Here is a 5,299-nt window from a genome sequence, read left to right on the forward strand (position 1 = left end):
TGAACATGCACCTATAGGTGCGGAGGTCCACTAGGGCTACTCCCGGAGCACCCTAGTTACGCCTAAAGGTGTAGATGTAGCTAGAACTACTCCTCGAGCAAACTAGATACCTCTACAAGCCTATTATGCCAACAACACCTTTCCGAAGTTACTTCTACAAGCCTATTATGCCCATAACACCATAGGCCCACAAGATAAAAGGTCACAACTACAAAAGGCATTCAACTTATCCTACCATTATAACGACTTGTGGTAAGTACAGAAAGTGCTAAAGCCAACGGCAAAAACGGACGGTACTTAATCGATGCAAGCGGGCTATAGCATTCGAGACTCCCTTCTCGAGCTGTCCCTATTGCCTGCCCGAATCTCGTCTCATCCTCACTGACTTACACCATCCTCCATCATCATTATCATTGTGATATAAAGTAAGCCCTAAGCTCGCGAATGATGGCCGAACCACCGCTCGACTTCTACCGAGGACTTATGCCATGCTAAGCATAACGTATTCTTTTTAAGTTAGACCATTATGTGATATGAACAACCCAGATTACAAAGGATCAAGCGATAAACAATGTCAAGGGAGGGTAATGCAACAAATAGGATGTAACCCAAAACCCGACGTAAGACTCATTGACATGCAAACATACATAAAGCATAACTTATCAATTGACACAATATATGATCCAAATAATGGGATGAAAATACTTATATGCTTGCCTTGTTGATCAGCTTCACAAGCAAGGGAAACAGCTTTCAGATCGCCCTCGATCACGCTCGCGTTACCCTCCGGTCCTTCGTTCACTAAGAAGAATGCATGTAATGATGAGCGTGAAAGAGATACTATAAAAATGCTACAAAATTTTAATGGGGATGTGGTACTGGGTAATGAATATAATGTAGCAAGAAACATTCGAATTGAAACACATGGGCTCATGGTATAATTAACCATGATTTAATTAAGCTAAAACATATTTAATTAGTTGATTAATTATCAAAAATTATTTTCTTGAGTTCTAGTATTTTAACATGTAGTTATACTCATATGAAGCTAACGCAACTGATTTCATGATTTTTGGAGTTTGTATGAATCAATCATGAAATTTACAAGCTATCAGCAAAGTAAACGAAAAAGAAAATGTATGATGAACAGTATAATTCGGATGCTCTAGGTTGAACTCGGACTTTCCGGGTTCTGGAGTCTCCGGATGAACCTCTAGGTGGGGGTCCTCGGGTATTTTTTGTTAGAATCACCTGGAACCTCTGGATTGAACTCTGACCCTCCGGGTTCCGGAGTCTCCAGGTGAACCTCCCGGTGGGGGTCCTCAGGTATGTTTGGTTAGGATCACCTAAAACCTCCGGGTTGTGACCTAGAGTCTCTGGGTTCCTGCAGAACGTGAGTTTTTCGATGATTCTTCGATCGATTCGACTTGCATGTTAAAGTCTAACCCACATAAGCATGTATAGGCACTAAAACATGGATTCTAAACCTAATTTATCCACTCCACCAACTCGAATTACTAGCTCTACTCATCCAAAGCTTCCTTCTATCTCTAATGCCTTAAGAACATGATGCTATTTCGCCATTCCTCGATTCCCCGATTGCAACCCACAAATCCATCCAAAACCAACTAAGACGTGCATTGCTACCATGGAAACCCTAAGACTTACCCAAGGTCCTCTGCCCAAGTTGGTGATCACCAATTGGGGAAGAATCAATAGGAAAGCTCGAAGATGAGGGATGCCAAGCTGCTGAAATTGCAGCGAAGAACAAGTGACGAAAATGGATTAAACTCCTCCAAATCTTGATGCATGCGAACAAGAATTAGATTGATGGAAAGCTGGGGAACACCATGGTGTGACATGCATACCTCAAATCTTGTTCTCGAGGGCATATTCTTGAGGAGAAAGTGAGAGAGTTTGAGAGAGGGAAGGGGAGCAGCAGTTCTGCTGCTTGTGTTGGCCGGTTTGGAGTAAAAGAGAGAGTGAGTGTGAGTGAGTGAGGTGGGGGTGGGGCTACTGGTGCCCAAGAGAGGGAGGGGTGAGGTGTAGGGCCGACCAGTGGGTCCCATTTGCAAGGAGAAGTATTTTTGTAGAAATTCTATTCCTTTTCTCCCATTTCTATTAGTCCAAAACGAAGTGACTTAAGCTCCAAAAAATTCTAGGAATTTTTGTGATGCTATTACAAAACGAGAGGAAACCTTTCTAAAAGGATTCACCCACAACGCATAAGTGGAGGTTAAACTAAAGAACTTTTACATCTGGTATTTTCAAAATACATAGCAATTATCAAGCACCATTAGAAATGGCAAACACTCAATGATGATTAACAAATAAATATGATGCTCATGATGTATGATTATGCTTAATAACATGATTATGGAAGTTGGGATGTGACATGTACCAACTATGGATTAAGTCTTGCGAGTACCTTCGTACTCACACTGCTTGTTTTCTTTTCAGGTGAAGACGGGTGCCGACTGCTCGAATCCTACCAAGAGTGGTGTGATGGTGAGTAGTCGCTATACTACTACTAACCCTGGTCGGTTGCCTTGTGGGTAAATAGCGCCACCCGTTTTTATTTTTATTTTAGATGTTTTATTTTTCGTTGCGATTCATGTATATATGTTTACACTAGATAACACTTGTCCTTGTTGCTTCGTTCAGTTTGTAAACACTTGTAATCTTGTTTAACTTGATGTTGTGATATTCATGTTGTAAAGGTATGTGTGGATAATAGCTCTCCTGAGAATTACCAAAGTACACATACTGAGACTGCAGGAGTTAGATTCGCTTTAATCATTAGTGGCTACAAATGTTACGGTGAGATGTGGGTTAAAACATGGCGCGCAAGAGACATGCGCAAGCTAGCTCTCATCTTATTAAATGATCGTCCTAATGATTAACTCGGATTTGGATGGGTCCTGACAATAAGCATGTTAGTGGACAAACATGTGGGCGCCACCAAAGTCAAGAGCTATTCTCTAGAGCCATCCACATGCACCTTCTGACACAAACCATAAACTATAGGCACTCTGTACATGCACGGTGAGTAAATATATTACTATCTCCCACACCGCGAGAACAAATATCCTTGGATCATGGTGTGAACGCGAAAGCTTTAGTCAACTGTTGTGGCATCATGCCCTGCTGTGGACTTTTCGTGTGTCAGGAGCCCACGCCGAGTGGACAAGGCGTGCCCCCCTAACATGCTAGCGATTTACACTCATCTGTGGAAAGGTAACTAGCACTACTCTATTTGTCTGTTTATTCTTCCGAGGTTCCTGCACACTCACCTTCGCATGGAGTAGAGTCTGGAGGTACGTGCGCGCGTATATACTAGGCGATGGTTAGCCTCTTCAGTCTGCAGGCTTGCATGTTGCTCGTCGATGAGCCACACGACCAAAGCTACCCTCTACATAGCGTATGGAAAACAACAGGGGACGCCCAGTGAGGGGCCTCCCCGGGCCTACCACGCACGGTGGAGGGTTTGATGGAAGACGTCGCGCTCGTACATGTGGAACCATGCTGTTGCAGCCTCCCTATACTCGTTGTCCAGGCTGCGAAGGGCGGCGGGCTTGCTCGTGAAGAACCGCACGACCATTGCCCTCCACGTGCGTAGTCCGGCGCGTCGAGCAGCGTAATATTCAATTATAAGCTCGAGTATTGCAAGGGTGTTAGATTTTCTGATCGTGTTGGCTTAGCATGTTCTCAACTTCTTTCATCTCATGACTCCTTGTGTTAAAATCCCCACAAATGGCACGATGTTGGAGCACGAAAGCGTGCCCCGAATAGATATAGCGAGAGCCCTGCTCATAAGAGGAGGCTCAAGTTTGGAGCTGAACTGTGAGTCGAGAGAAGAGAACGAGAGAGAAATGAAGCCAATGTTATGGGAAAACCTCTGCCCCCCTCCTGCCCTTTAAGGGCCGGTGTTAAAGAATGTGTGAACACCAGAGCATTTAACAGAATATTGGATTTTTGATAGGAGATGAAGTTCAAGGCATCGGATGGTCCGGTGTTGAGGAGTTCAACACACCGGACCATTTTTCACTTGGTGTCTCAGCGAAGGAGATATGAACTCACCGGATGATCCGGTGTAGTGATTTGAAGATCACTGGACAAATTGCACTGAGAAGAAGTGGCGCGATCAGGCTCAAGTCTACTCACAAGATAGTCCGGTGATTGAGTTGCAGATACATCGGACAATCCGGTGTTCAGAATGGTTCTTAGTGGGTTATAACAGCTAGTTTCTAAGGTTGTACTTATCGGATGGTCCGGTACTTGTACTACTATTGTCACTGGATCATCCAGTGTTCACAGTAAAGTTGAGCCGTTGGAGCAACAACTAGTTGGTGAGTTTGAAGCTATAAATACCCACTCATTTGGCCATTTGAAGGTGCTAGAGTCCAGATAAGCCTTTATACACTTGAGAAGACATCCAAGCCATCAAAGTACTAAACGTGATCATCTAAGGCAATTAGCACACCATTAGAAGAGTGATTAGTACTATTAGGCCTAGAGAGAAGTGTTGCCAGGTTCTGCAACCTAGAGAGTAGATCAAGGAGTGATCCAACTATGTACCGAGATGTACGTTGACGCCTTGTTGTCTTTGTAGCTCGTCGGTAACTTGTTGACCCTTCGACTTGGTGTGGAGCAGCGACAAGAAGATTGTGCGGGGACGTGAAAGTTTTGTCTTTGTGACTAAAGCTCCGAAGTGAAGACGGTGCATAAGTGATCAGAAGAGAGGTTAGTGGTGAGACCTCGCCTTGGTTTGGTTTGGTGGCTTATTGTGCTTGAGGTCTTATCTTGGTGACTTGGTAGCTCAAGAGCCGTGACCGAAAGAGATTTGGCGACCGAGAGCATATCCTTTGTGGAGCTCTAACGTGGACTAGGGGTGGCTTGTGTGCCACCAATACAACAGGATAAAAATCCCTTAGGCCGAGTTTATCTCTCTACATCGTTTACGTTCCCGTATTCACATACTTGCAATTTACCTTACTAGAGTATATTACAATCCTCTTGAGCGGTAGAGTAAACACACTCGATAAACCTAGAGCATATTTAGATAGAAATTGAGATAGTTTTATCTTGTGAAGTTTTTAGAACCATTAATTTTTAAGTGTTCTAATTTATCCCCTCTTAAAACATCATCGTTTTTCACAGTCATGTTATTCGTGATCACCTGGTGGGACACAAGAAAGCATCACTACCTAGTAGTCTAGTCGACTGGGTACCAAGGTTAATAAAACCGTTTGCACCCCGAAAACTGCAGTTATCGAGATAACCGGGCAAAATTTGGCAA

This window comes from Phragmites australis, chromosome 3 (assembly GCF_958298935.1).
Source record: "Phragmites australis chromosome 3, lpPhrAust1.1, whole genome shotgun sequence".
NCBI classification, from domain to species: Eukaryota; Viridiplantae; Streptophyta; class Magnoliopsida; order Poales; family Poaceae; genus Phragmites; species Phragmites australis.